Source organism: Chenopodium quinoa, unplaced genomic scaffold (genome assembly GCF_001683475.1).
Source record: "Chenopodium quinoa cultivar QQ74 unplaced genomic scaffold, ASM168347v1, whole genome shotgun sequence".
NCBI lineage: Eukaryota > Viridiplantae > Streptophyta > Magnoliopsida > Caryophyllales > Amaranthaceae > Chenopodium > Chenopodium quinoa.
Window position 1 is genome coordinate 2,076,816 of NW_018742899.1, and position 17,384 is coordinate 2,094,199.

A 17,384-nucleotide genomic window follows, 5' to 3' on the forward strand; every position below is an offset into this window, starting at 1 on the left:
GCAAATATATGTGTTTTATGTATATTATGATTATATATAAGTATTTGGTACAATTTAAGTGAAAAAAATGCAAAAAAAAAAAAATATTTAATTTTTTGGGGCACTTTTGCCACCGGGTCAGTGTGAAAACCGCTGGGAAATGTTATAGTTTTGCCACCGGTTCACTTGAAAACCGGTGGGAAAAGTCCTCCAGCTATAAGATAAATCACATGTTTTTGCCACCGGTTCACTCCAAAACCGGTGGGAAAAGTGGTTTTTGCCACCGGTTTTGAACCGGTGGGAAATCTTTGGGGATTTAGCACCCCCCAAATCAAGAACGGTTCAAAACCGGTGGGGAATGTGTGGTTTGAACCGGTGGGGATTGGGGTTTTTCGCCTAGTGTTGGATCAATTGCATCCAATAGCTACCATTTACCCCAGTCAAACATAATTTCAAAAAAAAATAAAAAAAAAAATTCAGCGTTTTCACTCTCCTCCTTCATTTTGCAAGTTATTTTCTCTCTCCTACTTCAATTTCTCAGTTCTCAGTTCTCTCTGCTCTCTTTCTCTCTGCTATTTGCTCTGATTCTTCATCAATTCTTCTTCAAACTTCATCAATTCTTCGTCAAGGTGAGTGTCAATTATGTTTTACTTTGTGTTTTTCGTTGATTTTAGTTTGATTTTCGTTTTTTCAGTAGTTATTAAGTTGATTTTAGTTTTATTTTTGCTTTACTTTTGTTATCTTAAATTTTTTTCGTTTTTTTAGAAACCTAGATATCACTGCTTATTTGTGCTATTACGTTGATTTTAGTTTGATTTTAGGTTTATTTGAATAATTATTAAGTTTATGTTAGTTTGATTTTAGTTTTATTTGAGTAATTATTTTTAATTTCTGTTTTTTCCTTCATTTTTGTTTGATTTTTCAGCTTAATTTATTCAATTGTGTTTAATTTTTCTGCTCAATTGTATCAATTTGTGCTCGATTGTTTCAACTTAATTTTATCAGTTTGTGTTCGTTTTTTTCAATTTCTTCATTAACTTTTCTAAAAGAGCCTGATTTTGAGAGTAGTTTGGAAGAGCCTTATTTTGAGAGTAGCTTGGAGGAGCTTGATCTTGAGAGTATGTTGGAGGAGGTTGTACCTGAGTAGAGAATGGAGGAGTATGATTCTGAGAATTAGTGATGAGTCATTATTAACTTTTTCCCACCCCACTCATCTGTGTACTTAGTTATTGTTTGCATAATTAGTGATGAGTCATTATTAGATTGTGTTAAAGACCGGTCATTTGCTTGTTCAAGTGACGGAAACAAGTAATTAAATCGAACACCTTTTCTCCGGTCAATGAATCTTTCCTTAGATATTCATGCCTTGTCCAAAATGAACAATCATTTAGGAAATATGTGATTCTTGGTAGATTTTAGGGCTGAAAGTTACATTTTCTCACTTTGTAAATTTCCAATCCCCCAAACTAGGTTACTATGTTAAGATTATCTTCCTTTGCTTATATGTTAACATTGTCACAACTCACAAGGTTCTTAAAATCGGTAGTTTTCTGATTCATAAAACCATTGTAGTATAGAAACTACCCAAATTTGTTCCTTTTGACTTACTTTTTCTTGGTTGGTAGGACACTATTTTCTCACATTTAGGATCCTCTACTTCTTGTTAGAAATGTGGTGAACCCCCCCCCCCCCTTTCCCCCTTCCCCCCTTCCCCCTCTTTATTTCTCTTCATATTATGAGATATATTTTCCCATGCATGCCATCCTCCTTTGCGTTGATATATAAATACTTTTTTCACACTGATGTGTGCTAAAGGACTGCATTGATAAGAATACAAAAGATTCACAGCATATTCATAATATTCTTTTCAGGGTTTTGTCACTAGTTGCATTACTAGAGGCACCTCATAAATAAGTGTTTTGCTTGTTATGTTAATCCTCGGTGGTTCGTTTATGACTTGATCCTAATATTCTTGAAGTGTTGAATTTATTGAAAAATTCTGTGGTTGCATTACACCTAGTGTGCTGTCAATCTTGTGGCTGAGGTTGTGTGACAGATTTTAGCTTGACCGGCAATAATTAGAATTAGTTAGAAGCTGTGAAGGATGATTACAGTTGCAGATAGTGATTGTAAATTGGAATGCAACTGTGATTATTAATTTGTTGAATTTTAAATCAATTCTTTCTATTTTAGACTTTTTTGTGCTTGTGTCCTAATGCTTTTGTTAGGCTAAGGGATGTTGTTTGGTTAAAAGCTGACTGGCATCATTGAAATTGATAATGACTCAAATCCATCTTAAAAGGAGAAATAAGCATATCATTCATATGTACCTTGTGATGATTGGGTTGGTTATGCAACCATGTAGGATCGAAACACGTCTCCTCATTTAGAAGATCTTGGTTTAAGGTTTTCTTACAAATTTGCTTCTTAATTTGATTTTTCCTTTGTTTTAGTTAGCTTACATTTTTTTTTCGGTTTTTTTCTTATAATTGTACAACTGTTCAGTGCTATAGATTCTTCGGTTGCTATGGATTCTACGAATGCTAAAGATTCTATGGTTGTACTGCCTTTGGAAAGGAAAATGTACGTGTTTTCTTATTTTTCTCATTTTATGTTTTCTTGGTCAGTATAATAGTTATTGTTTGGATAAAACTTGCTCATTTATGAAATATGAGGTTTTTGATTTTGTATAATGTATGTGATGAAATGTATGTTCTGTTTGGAGTTGTAGTCATTTGTTAAATTAGCACTAAGTATTTGCTCATTTGATAAATAAGCAACTAACTATTTGCTCATTTGCTAAATGAGCAAAAAATTAATTTCTCATTTCCCAAATGATCAAAGAAATGTTTGCTTATTTTACAAATGAGTAACTAATTATTTGCTCATTTGACAAATGACCATTTCACAAATGAGCAAAGAAATGTTTGCTGATTTAATGAATGATTAAAGAAATGTTTGCTCGTTTGACAAATGAGCAACTAACTATTTTCTCATTTGCTAAATGAGCAAAATATTGATTGCTTATTTTACATTTGTTCATTAGATAATTTATCAACCTATACTTCTCTATCATAACATACTCCAGACCCTCCCCTAATTAAAGTATCCTCTTCACTACACCTCCAAAAAAAATCTATGTGATATTTTACTTTTTTTTTTTATGATTTTGTATGAGCATGAACTTTATTGAAAAGGAGTGTGTTGTCGATGTTGCTTCATTAGGGGCTGCAGTGGCTGTAGAGTCTGAGAAGCTTAGTGCATCTATAAAGTCAGAAAACAAGCAGAAGAGATTAAAATCAGTCGCTACTAAGGGTAAAGGATAAATGGTTGAAAAAGGAGTGAAAGAAAAACAGAATGTGAACTTTGAGGATCCTAATGGTGAAGTTGGAGGATTAAATTTAGGGGATGCTATTGATGCAGTGTAAGGATCGAAGTTTGTTGTCTATGGGAAGTTGTGTAATAGGATGCTGCCTTCATCTGTCGTTAATGTTGCTATGGATTCGAAATCAGATACTTTGTTTGAATCGAAATTGGATCTTTGTTAGTCTTTGAATGATGTAAAAATGATGTAAATAATTAATTTAACAAGAGGCTACCCTTTTGATTATGGTGACTTTTGTGGTGATATTTGAATCGAAATTTGATCTTTTTTTATTTTTACTTAAATTACTTTGTCATTTATAACGAATGTTTATTTGAAATATTTTCTCATTTTACAAATGAGCAACGAAGCATTTACTCATTTGACAAATGAGTGAGAAAATATTTCTCATTGTCAAGTAAGCAAAGAATTGATTGGTCATTTCACAAATGAGCAAAGAAATGCTTGCTGATTTAATGAATGATTAAAGAAATGTTTGCTCATTTGACAAATGAGCAACTAACTATTTACCCATTTGACAAATGAGCAACTAAGTTGTTGCTCGTTTGTTAAATTAGCAACTAAGTATTTGCTCATTTTCTAAATGAGCAAAAAATTGATTGCTCATTTGCCAAATGATCAAAGAAATGTTTGCTTATTTTACAAATGAGTAACTAATTATTTGCTCATTTAACAAATGAGCAACTAAGTTGTTGCTCATTTAACAAATGAGGAACTAAGTATTTGCTCATTTGCTAAATGAGCAAAAAATTGCTTGCTTATTTGACAAATGATCAAATAATTATTTGCTTTGTTGCTCATTTATTAATTGAGAAAAGAAATAAAAAATGCTTGCTCATTTGACAAATGAGCAACTAACTATTTGCTCATTTAACAAATGAGTAATTAAATTTTTGCTTATATATCATTGATTTGCAACCAAAGATTCATTTGATTCAATGATAGAATCAATTACTGCAAGTTCATTCAATAGCTAATTTGCTCATTAAATTATGAGCAATATAAAATTAAAAATATATTATTAAATATAAAAATTCAACAAAATTTCTATATGTTCAATAAATAATGAGGGGATGTGCTAAAAATATAAAATCTTATATGTATATAAAAGTATCATTACATTTATTTTTAACAATTTCTAATATCATGATGACTCAATTCACCACAACCTCTACATATTCTCTTCTTTTTCTTGTTTTGTTCTATAGCATTTCTTTTTCTCCCTTTAGCCTTTTTGCACTTTTACCTCTTGTTGCAACATTTGACACATCAATCTCAGTCCGTCCCTTTCTTTTTTTAAGTCTTTTCATTTGATACATGAACTCCACTTCCTTTATTCTTTGAAATTTTTGGAGGTTTGACAAATATTTCATTTGGCACACTATTGTAGGAGTAATTGGCACATTTGTGATGGCACTAGAATCACTCTCAAGTTGTTCGTTGTTGCTCATCACTTCACTAGTAGAAAAAATGAATTAGGCACAGCACTTTTCGCACCAGTTCTTGAAAACCGGTGGTAAAAGAAATGAGCGGGATTGGGGAAAAGACTTTTCGCACCGATTTCTATCAAACTGGTGTGAAATCATCTTTTTCGCACTGGTTCAAACCGGTGCGAATTACAAAAGAGAAAAAAAAATATCAAAAAAAGGGAGAAAGGGATTTCGCACCGGTTCAGTCCAAACCGGTGCGAAATTAAAAAAAAAAAAACCGGGCTGTTATATCTTCTTCTTTCTTTCTTTCCCCCTGCTTTTCCATCTTCTGTTTTCCCTCAGCTCGTTTTCGCCTTCTCTTCCACCACCTCCGAATTTTCAACTTCTCCATTGAAGCGGTTTATGAGCTTTCTCACTCCATTGAAGCAGCTGCACCTCCTTCTTTCTCCATATCTCTCCTTCATTGAACTCGTGCTCTTTATTCTCCATTGAAGCGGATTTTGAGCTTTCTCACCTCCATTGAAGCAGCTTCGAGGTAAGATTTTTCTTGTGGTCTTCTTAATCTATCGAATTCCTTCGCAATCTAGGGTTTGTCGTTGATTTGCTTTTCAATTTAGTAATTTTAAGGTTGTGGTAATATAGGGTTTGTCTGAATTTACAAATCTTGATTCAACGCCAAATTCTAACAAACATGTCTGAATTTAGGGTCTTGAACAAGACTGTTCTACCCGAAATCGAATATGCAACATATGTAACTGAAAGATATTGGATCCTTAATTTCAACCAGAAACTGAACGATCCCAGATTATTGGAAATGAATGTGTCCCAATGTTTGACTTGTCTGATCTTGCATAATTGGAGTTGGGCTTTGATTCTTGTAATGTAGCTTCTCGATTGCATACTTAATTTCTGTATATCCTGTGCATATGAAATATTTCTGGACTATGTATGGCTTTTCCTTACCATAGTATAATAAATGTATGTTTGAAGGAGGAATTTCAGTTAGCTTTGTTCAAAAACAAGTATAAAGAGAATCTTTTTGCTAATCAGGTATGTTGCTACTGATGTTGTACATTGAAGACACTACACCTTCAGCTATATTCTTCTTTATCTGTTTTTAATTTGATAGTTTGTGTCTTGTAAATATTATGTTATACCCTTAATAACTGTGAACCTTCTGTACACAGATCTTTGATTTGTTCGATGTTAAAAGGAAAGGAGTAGTTGACTTCGGTGACTTCGTCAGAGTGTTGAACGTCTTCCATCCTAATGCCTCCCAAGAGGATAAGATAGACTGTATGTAACCTTGTTTTATACAAAGTCTCTCTAACATCATCCGACATATTGTATATCTGAAACCTGGGTCATGTATATCTATTCACACTCATCCTTTTTCTATTGCAGTCACATTTAAGCTTTATGACCTGGATGGCACAGTATATATTGAGCGCAATGAGGTATATTGGGTTTGCTATACCCTAATCCTCAATCCTTAACTTTCATTTACAATCTTTGATGTCTGAAAAATGTCTTGTTTTACTTAGCAATACTGTGGACCCTACTTTAAGGGATCATAAATTTGTGCAATATGGTTGTCAGCTTGTTGTTGGTGTTGTTTGGCTGTAGGCAGACATATCTTCATTCAATGCTTATTATCTTGTTCCTGTGTGAGGTGATTTTTGCCTCAAAGTTCGCAGTTAAGGTGGGGAGAGTTATGTTGGCATGTTTGTTTGATTTGCTCTTTTAATCTTATAACATTGCTCAATGTGATTTTACTTCTCTTGGCTGGTCATATAACCTTGTATGATCATTATGCTCTAAACTATAGTGATTGTGTAATTAAATTAAACTAGTGATAAAACAGGTGCTTCACTACCAACGTTTCTTCAATCCGCAACTGCTATTTGGTGTGATGCTTCGCTGGGTGATCCTTTAGGTTGTATAGTAGTGCCTTTATTGTCTTAGATGTTCTAGAACTTTGAATCAGTAACTAAATTCGATTATTGTCTGCCTTAAGTTTTGCTGGTTGACTATCGACAGTTGGTTAAGGAGTAATTAGTTTTGGTTTCTTTGTCTTAGATCGAGCTGGAATCTGCAAAGTCTGAAATTCAGAAATAGCATTCTTCATTTCAGGATGAGTCTTTTATATCCCCAGCTACTACTCCAGGCCAGTCTTATAATTTTTAGCTTTTATTTTGTATTTCTAATGTTTTGTATTTCTTTCCATTTAACTGTCTTGGAGATTTTATTCTGGTTGATATGAAAATCTTCATTATTGTTCCTGCAGAACCTAAATTGGTGGTTAACTATATCCGAACCTTAAGGTCATAAAACAAGTCACTGAAAGAGCAGGTTTGTGCTTTTTCCTTTCCTATCTTTATTACTGTATATTATTAGTTTTGGATGGTGAATAATTTGTTATTCCTTCTTACCAGCTAGAAAAAGCAAAGAAGAAAGAAGCTGCCTTTATTGTGACATTTGCCAAACGAGAGCAAGAAGTGGCAGAATTAAAGGTCAGTTTATATTCCCATTTGTTTCACCTCGAAAATCCTGACCGTAGTTACTCCGTTAGGTTAGAAAGGCAATCACCCTCTTTATTTGCTTTCATATTGATGATTGTAAATGTCTATAAAGATTTTTACTTTCTTTCACTTCTATGGAGCTAAGAAGTTGATCATTACCCCTCTCCATGCTCTATAATCTTGGATGGGGGCACAATCACGGAACCACTTTTGCAGTCAATGCGGATGATTGACTGCTATTGCAGCTTGATATGTCAGTTGGTTATCTCACAAACACTTACCATGCTGTGAGGTTTCTCAAATTCCTTTACAATGGTGATATGGGCATGCAACCGATTGTAAAATTGGAACACAATCAATATATAGACCCTAGCTTGACTATTTGTGATAGTATTGTCTCTAAAAATCTAATATCCACAATAAATATATTGACCTACCTTGACTGTGTATGATAGTAATCTCTTTGAAAATCTAATATTTAAATCCTACTTGAGATTGTCCTACATGTTCACAAGCACAGCACCACAGCAGCTCACCGATACCGCAACATAGAGGACCACGCAGCAGTAGCAGCAGAACCTAGCAAACACAGCAGCCTGACCCAGAGCAGCCAAACCAGCAAGCAACACAGCACTACAGCAGACCAGCAAACACCCAGCAAAGCCTGACCAAAGCAAAACAGAAACACAGCAACTCAAGAACTCAAACCAGTCACCCAGCCAGCTTGAACAAGACAAAGGGACAGCAGCGTAGCAGAACAGAAATAGCAGAGCAGCAGGTTAGCCTGAACACACAACAACACAGTAGCCAGCAGAGAAGCCACCAGCACAAGACAGTCTGAACAGAAGCCAAACCAAACACCCAGCCAGCCTGAAGAGCAGAAACACAGCCACAGAAGCAGAACATATGCCCAACCAGCCTAAACAGGGCAGAGGCACAGCAGCGCAGCAGAACAGAAATAACAGCACAACAAACAGCAGAGCATCTAGTCAACCTGAACACACAACAACACAGCAGCAAGCAGAGCAGCCACCAGCACAAGACCAGGACAGCTAGTTAAATGAAATGCAAGAAGGTACTCAGAGATAAGTATGGATTATTTAATTTTTTTTGGACGAAAATTGTAATATTACAGCCTTTTTTAATGAAAATATGTAGCTTTATGCATATGTTAGTGCTTATATATCAATTTAAGTGAAAAAAATGCAAAAAAAAAAAACCAAAAAAAAAAAAAAAATTTTTTGGGGCATTTTTGGCACCGATTTTGGAACAGGAACCGGTGCTAAAAGTTTTTTTTTAATTTTTTTTGGCCACTTTTCACACCGGTTCAAAGCAAGAACCAGTGCTAAAAGGTTTTTTTTTAATATTTTTGGGGACTTTTCGCACCGGTTCACATCAAGAAAAGTCTTGGGATTTGGCATCCCTCAAATCAGAACCGGTTCAACACCAGTGTGAAATGGGGGTTTTGAACCAGTGCTGATTAATTAGCAATTTTCGCCTAGTGTTTCTATGATTAAATATAATAGAAATAACAAGTCACAAACACGTGAAGAACAATTTAACAAAATAGTAACAAGTGAATAACACAGTAATATAGAAAACATAGTTGTAATTAATCTGCTACAATTATGCACCCCCTTAAACACACTTACACACACACACACACACTCACAATTAGAACTGAAATTAGATTTTTAAATAAGAACTGTAATCAGTTTCTGAGATCAGAACTGCAAGCAGAAGAAGGAGGGGGCAGGGGGGATAGGTTTGTGCAGGCAAGTGGAAGAAGGGGGTGGGGTTTGTTTGCAGACAAGTAGATCAAGGAACTCATAATATGTTTGCTCATTTTGAATATATTTGCTCATTTTAATTATGGTTGCTCATAATCTTTTTGCTTAGTTTAATAATATTTGCTCATTTTAATTCTGTTTGGTTATTTTAATTCTTTTTGCTCATTTTAATTATACTTTCTCATTTTAGTTTGTTTTGCTCCTAATCTATTTCCTCATTTTGAATATATTTGCTCATTTTACATACTTTCAATTCAGATTAGCAAATTTATAACAAGCAATACGTACAATAATTTTGATGAAAATCTTATATATTGAGATCAATGGATGTTCAAATTGCTCATTTTAATTATGTTTGCTCATTATTTTTTTCTATATTATTACACATATTTAGGTTTGCTCATTTTCAATTTATTTGCTCATTTTAACTTTGATTGCAAATAAGAACATAATAACATAAGAACATAATAACAGCAATCGGAAATAAGAACATTATAAGAGTATTAATTTGGAAATTTCACGACATGAATATGAAAATCTTAACAAAAATTCAAAAATAACATGCAATTCAAAGATTATCATAACAGTAAAATCCTAAATTATCAATGCAATAGAATCGAAACTTATCTGAACAATCAAAAATTCTCAATTACTAAAATCGAATATTATATCTTAATTTTGGATGATAAGTGTAATATGAGATCATTAGAATCACTATCAAGTTTTTCGTTGTATTCATGAAATTCTAAAATTTTCAATAATTGATGAAACCTTAATAATTAATGCAATTCGAAATTTTCAGAGTAGTAAAATTGAAATTGAAAGGATGAACAAACCTTGATAATTATCGAGCCTTCAAATTCTTTAATTGAAGTTATTCGTACTTGTGAAGAAGAAGATGAAATCGAAATTGTCAAGCCTTCAAATTGATTAATCAATCACCATTGATAATTATGGAGCTTCGTTGTGCAGAGAGAATAAATGAGAAAGTTGAAGCAGATCTTTGAACCAAATTTCTGTTAAGTGTGCAGTGGTTGTTAGGCAGCTTTGTATTTTAATCTCTGCTGTTAAATTTCATATAATCTAATGACTGGTATTGGTTCTCACATAGATGATGGTTCTCACATAAAGGGTGGTTCTCACCGTATCTCGACTATATATATATATATATATATATATATATATATATATATATATATATGTGTATGTATGTATATATATAGCGTTTTCTCTCTCCTCCTTCATTTTGCAAGTTATTTTCTCTCTCCTCCTTCATCACCATTGCTGAAGAAACCCATGAATTTCCCTCACTTGCAGCTATTCTCTCTCATCTCCCTCTGGATTTCCAGCAAAACCTACGATTCTCCCCCTCTTATTGTTCAAATTTCTTTTATTGTTCAAATCCCACACATTCTCTCTCTGAAATTTTGACTTAGGGGCTTCACTTTGATGAAGATCAAATCGGCGATATTCAATTATTCATCATCAAATTGTTGTAAGTTTTGCAATTTAATCACTTAATTCCTGTATTATTCAAATTTTTTTTCATAATGTTGTTCAATTTTGCTCTTTTTTTTCAATATTTTGTATGTTTTTTCAGCTTAATTTTTTTTTTTTTTTTTTTTTTTTTTTTTTTTTTTTTTTTTATCATTTGTATACTTTTTCATGCTGAATTACGGTTTTGATTGTTCCAATTGGATGACATTTCAATACATTCTTTGTGTGTGTTCAATAGTTTTGAGTTTTATTTATTTTCCGAATTTTGTGTTTGCGATCGATTTTTGATGATATTTTACTGAATATTATGTGTTATATAGAGTCACTTCCATGCTCTGATTACTGTAATGTTTTTAAGAAACCTTATATGGTGTTAGATACTGCCACATTGGAGAATCTAGAAATATTTGGAAGAACAGTAGAAATGGGGGCTCCTCTGGGTAGATACCTTTACACTTTTGAGTTTTGATGAAATCTTTTCTTGTTTTGGTAAATATGGCTTGGATTGAATTTTTTTCCCCATCTGTAAAGGACGTTGTACTCCTAGCTTAATCATTGTGTGACCGATTTCCGTACTTGTAATCAGTAACTTGTGCCTTACAGTCTTCATATTACCTCTGATATGTTTATATCTCGCTTGAATTTATGTCTCAATCGTATATTATGCTCTCACTTCGTTCTCTTTAATATGGTGTACTGTCTTCAACAAATGACAATTGATTTCATCTTTATTGTTGGAAAGAATTAGTCCCCTTGTATGTGTGCTTTTTGTCTTTCATTCTTTGACATGCTTTGTGTACTAGCTGGAATTCTCACTCGGAAAATGGAATATATGTGTACAATTGGTTTTGAATAACTCTTTGCTTTGCTTTGTACTGCTTATGTAGGCTATTAGAAATGGTTCAGGGAGCATGCGCCCAGTTCCAAGTACTCCTTGTTCCCTCAAAGAATCCAGTCTGCTCCATCCAAAATCCAAACTGGTCACGGGTCTGGCAGTCCAACATCTATCAACAGTAATGGAAGTCCATCACTTAGCAGTAATGGATCTATTCTAGAGAATAGTACACATGCATGCTAAACCATTTATGCGGGAAACTATCATCATCTCTGTTTTTCACATGCTTGCCTTTTCCTGTTTGCAGGTTGGATTGTTGCTGGAACATACTGTTGGCAACCTTGATTCTCTTCATATTGTAAATGGTGTGCCTGATGGACTGGAAATACCTAGGTTAGTACTGTTATGTCCTTGTATTACTTGTAAATGTAGATGTTCATTCGATATAAAGGCCCTTTCTGATCTTCCTCATGCTGATGGTTTTCAGACTGCATTTCGTGTCAATCATTGTATGTCTTAAGTAAGCACTATATGTCTTTTCCTCTCTGAATGTTAGAATGTCATCCATTCATTTTTAGTCTCTTCCACTTCAGCATCATATGCAACTTCCCATTTCCCATCATCAAATATCTTAAAATTCAAAACTTGCCTTCTTGAATTTTCTCCCGCTTCTCATCCTCAAGCCACCTTTCTGTGATTTCTAAATAACTCGAGTGTTGGATAGGAAAAACATTCAACATTTTCTCCACTCTTCCATGCTCCATAACTTCCAAGGCCATCTTTGAAAATCTGCCCTTAACTAATCTTGCAGTATCATCACAGACTTTGTACTTTAGGCATCTGTAACCACATTCGTCTTTCCTTCGTGATAATGAATTTCAGATCTTATTATAATATCTCCAAAATCTTTAAGACGCATTATAGCAGTCAATATTATTATTTTTCTTAAAAGTACTTTGGTTTTTGCTAATCTCTATTGTTGTTACTAATCCTTCATAATATGTTTATAGGCTCAGGGATCGATTGGTCAAATTCATAACTGAATATAGAACCGAAATCTCACTCAGACATGATTGTAATGATATTTTAAAGGTAATTCTTCAATTTAGTAGCCTTGATGTTTGAATCATCTTCACTTTGCACTGAAATTATTGGTTGTTTTGGTGGGAACAACAGGCTGATATCGTCAATCTTATGGTTAAGTACTACAAAGAAACAAGGCATGCGGTTTATATGAATAACACAGAGGATGAGGCTAGAACTAAGAGAGATGAAAAGAGGATGGAAGAGTCCTTTGCAAAACCACCAAGTTTCAAAAACATGGATTTGAAGACTAAGGTGGGAGGCAGATGTTGCATATGCTTTGATCCTTTTTCCATCCAAAATGTCTCGGTTGTCATTTTCTTCAGCTGTCATGCATATCACATGACTTGTTATATGGACTCAATCAATACATATAGTGATGAGAATGAAGAGCAGGATGGTTCCCTTGATTCTGATAATGATGAATTTGATGACGAAGAGAATGGTGAAAGTCAGTCAGACTCCTCTCGAATGCGGTGTCAAAAATTAATATTTATTCTTTACTAATTTGTCAAAATGAGCAATTAATTTTTTGCTCATTTGTCAAATGACCAATTATTTTTTGCTCATTTGTCAAATGAGCAATTAATTTTTGCTCATTTGTCAAATGAGCAAAAAAAGTCAATGCGCCTTTGTCAAATGAGCAAACTATTTAATGCTGATTTGTCAAATGAGCAAATGATTCTTGCTCATTTTGTCAAATTAATACTCATTTGTGAGTGTTTTTGGATGTTTTAAATACGTTAGCCTACTAGCTCAAGGGTAGAGCATTGTGCAAATGCACAAAAGATGTGGTTCGAATCCCACGTAGGTTCAATTGTGTAATGAGGAGACACAACTTTGTATGAGAGTTTAATTGTAACAAAGTTTATATAGTTATAAATCATTTCAAACCATTTTTTTCCTCATATAATTTTTTGCCAATTTGATTTTCTTTATTTTTAATTAACTTTTTTTGTTATTTATAGTTATAACCTATATAGGAATTGAACCTACATCCTATGCATTTGCATAGTGCTCTACCAGTTGAGCTAATAGGTTTTATCATATGTTATAAATAGTTTTTGCATATGTTCTAAAATTTACTGAATATGTTCCAAAATTTACTGCAACCATCCTAAAAATTTTCGCTTATGCTCTAGAAATTTTTACCTAAGCTCTAAATAAATGTCTTACATTATTTTTTTGTTCTAAATTTTTTCACCTTATGATGCCCAATTGATAAATTAAAAAGAATTGTTGCTCATTTATCAAATGAGCAATGAATTGTTTACTCATTTGATAAATGAACAAAGAATTGTTACTCATTTGATAAATGAACAAAGAATTGTTGCTCATTTGATAAATGAGCAAAGAATTGTTTGCTCATTTGATAAATGAGCAAAGAATTGTTTGCTCATTTGATAAATGAGCAAAGAATTGTTGCTCATTTGATAAATGAGCAAAGAATTGTTTGCTTATTTGATAAAAGAGCACGAAATTGTTTGCTAATTTGATAAATGAGCAAAGAATTGTTGCTCATTTGATACATGAACAAAGAATCGTTGCTTATCACATATTATCAAAACAAGCAGCGAAGTACCTGTGAGTTTTGGACAAGAACATTTTATCAAGAAAAAACTTTCACATTGATTTCAGAACAAAATTAAGCAAAAGCCTCCTCCAATACAAGATAGATATGCCAGCTGCAAGTACCTGTGAGTTTTTGACAAGAACATCAATTGCGGCAAGATACGGAGCTACAGTCAGGGTCATATTAATGAAGTGAACACGATTCTGAATCTTTTTCTCTGTAACAAAGCTGCGGAGCTTTGTTTCAGATTTAGTTTGTGCATTTATATCACTTCCTACTATTACTGCGTGAACAGGAGGCACTTGCAACTTCTTTTCTTTAATAATCTGCAGGCCTTCCTGGAATGCGTGCAGAAATAGATCTTGACCTTTTCCCCGAGATACACCTGCATGTACAGAAAGGGCACTGTTCATAAACCAATTTACCTTAGATAAAAGTCCCGTTGAACAAAAAGAAGCATACACTCTTTCCTAAATCAAGACAACACCTAAGCACTTCAAGAGAGCTCCTTGCCTTTTATATTTACTTTCATTCTAAACATCTCAACAGTTGCTATTATATAGCTAGTTCATGTAGATAACAGAAGAGCAGGAAAAAAAAAAGGGGGGGAAACCTAATCATATATTATCAAAGAATTGGTTGCTCATTTGGTAAAAGAGCAAGAAATTGTTTGCTCATTTGATAAATGAGCAAAGAATTGTTGCTCATTTGATACATTAGCAAAGAATCGTTGCTCATCAACCTGTTTCTGAAATTTAGTCAAATTCTGGGTTCTTTGAATATATCTCAGAATGCTACAATAGCTCCCAATAGGAGACGAGTTATTAACCCAATTATAAATCTGCTTCAAAAAAAGGCATTGCTAACCAAAAACACACTTGTCATCATCACACATAACCAATTTCTACAATCTGACCCGAGTCTTGAGTCTCATACACATTGCTAACCAAAAACAGAATTTGTGCTTAGGCACTAATAATCTGTTCCACACAAACTCAGCCCAGTTTCCTCAATTCAACCCTCCAAACAACTTGAATCAGCCACCTCCATCTCACATGAACCAACAAATCATACAACAATACATATAAATTTAGAATATAAGCATAAATATTAATTCAAAGCATGTCAAGCAAACAACAAATATTAATTCGAATAGATACAACACAATGAGACTACTATACAAAATATTAGTCGAAAATCGCCCAAAAAGTCATCAAAATCTTTGAAAATATTGGAGTATAAGTTACTGTTGCATTTCAGAACAAATTTCTATACGAATTAATTGTTCTTCGCCAACCTCCATTCAAAATTTTCTTAAATTTGTTCTTCCGCCAAATTAGGGTTCGCATTTGCAAAAATTCTAATTAAATTGCCCAATTCAACTTAATTTATATAAGTTTATGTATAAAATTCGTTGAATTTGAGCAAAAATCAAAAGGAATCGATGTGATTTGCTTTGATTTGGAGCAATTAGAATGGATTTTAGAGAAAATTTGGTGGTTTTAAGAGAGAAGATGAAGGAAAGTGTGAAACGTGTTTGATGAGAGAGAAAATCAGATATTTTGGGTAAAATATGAAGTTGGGCAGCTTCATTATTTACACTTATGCCATTACTTATTCTCCGTTGATCTTAACCGTCTACTTTAATCTAATCCTACAGCTTAGATTTGTTCTCATATACTAGGAGTGTTCTCACATAAAGGGTGGTTCTTACCGGATCCCGACCCTATATATATATATATATATATATATATATATATATATATATATATATATATATTTATATATGTATATATGCATATATATGTCTGCCTAACAGGTGAAATCAATCTTATGATGCAACAATATAGTCATTTGGAGGTTTCCTCCATATTTATTTGGTTATAATGTTAATTAAGGTGAGTTATTTGAATAGTTGTAAGTGGTAACATGATTTCCATGGTAAAGCTTACCTTCACGATTGCGAAGGTATTTCTTTCACCTATTAAAATTTGGACATGATCTTAATTAAGCTCATGAAATAAGAAACGTTCTTGATCTATATTGATCCTGGTTATTATGTTAAATGAGGTGAGTTATTTGAATAGTTGTAAGTGGTAAACATGGTTTCCATGGTATTAATTAAAAAAAATAAAATTAACATTGCATATTGTGCCTTTTAACTTATTACCACTTGCCACATATAGGAGGAAACCCTTAGGAAGCCACTTTGTGGCCGTGTATTATTGCCGAAAACTTTTGACAGCGTTATGCGAACAATATTTGGAGGCTTTTGTCTTAGACGACATTGAAATGAAAAACAAATAATTATCACATACACCACCATAAAGCTCATGATGACAAGATAACATTAAGGTAAATAAGTTAGTAAGAACCTGTTTTGAGTTAAGCAACTCATTTTTAGTGTTACATCTCATTTTTCATAAGTTGCTACATTTTAATATTATTATACTATATATTCTTTCTGTCCCTAAATGATCTTTCCATAGTCAATATTTGGGTTGAATTTTGAAAATTTTGACCATAAATTCCCGTTAATCATAAGAGATTATTATATGTTCAATTCATGTGGTATCTTGTTGAATTCATCACATTGTATATTTTATTAATATCGAGTTTTTATAAATTTTATGTGTATGGAAATGTAGATACTCCCTCCGTATTTTAATAAGTGTTACACTTTGACCGGCACATAGTTTTAGGAAAATTAGTTGACTCAAATAAAATAAGAGATAAGTAGGATAGTTGGAGCGTTAAAAATTGTAAAAGAAAGATAGTTGGGTTAATATGTTATTGAAAAGCAATGAATGTGAGAGGAAAGAAATAATAATAATAATACAAAAAAAATAGTGGATTTGGGTGGGGACCATGAAAGGAGAATTATATAATATTAAATTATAGTTTTTTGCCAAAAAAGAAGTGTAACACTTATTAAAACACGGAGGGAGTATTTACGTTTTAAGCTACATCTTGGAGACCGTGAAAAGTGTTACGACCATTAATGCCAACATGGCAAAAATACTATTCATATCTCTCCTTTCATGGTCCCTACGTGTTTTAAGACACGTCTTGGAGACCGTGAAAAGTGTTACGACCATTAAAAGTTTTAAGTCCATTAATGCCAACATGGCAAAAATACTATTCATATTTCTTTAAAATGAATACTAACATGGAATTCTCACTTTTGTATAGTATATAGATGTGTTAGGGTTGGAGAGTGCACAGCGAAATCAAGTTAAAGATGTAGAGATTGATAAATGATTAGGAGGTAGATGAAGGCAAGGAAAGTA

General features: G+C 33.1%; 2 long non-coding RNA genes across 2 annotated transcripts; both read left to right on the top strand.

Moving 5' to 3' along the window:
• Positions 1–5,852: 5,852 nt before the first annotated feature.
• LOC110727122 lies at positions 5,853–6,960 on the top strand. The gene is made up of 3 exons (XR_002512482.1): positions 5,853–6,090; positions 6,199–6,251; positions 6,874–6,960. It is a non-coding gene; the product is annotated as an uncharacterized LOC110727122 (long non-coding RNA).
• A 115-nt stretch (positions 6,961–7,075) lies between these two features.
• Positions 7,076–8,040, top strand: LOC110727123. The gene is made up of 2 exons (XR_002512483.1): positions 7,076–7,146; positions 7,230–8,040. It is a non-coding gene; the product is annotated as an uncharacterized LOC110727123 (long non-coding RNA).
• Positions 8,041–17,384: the final 9,344 nt, after the last annotated feature.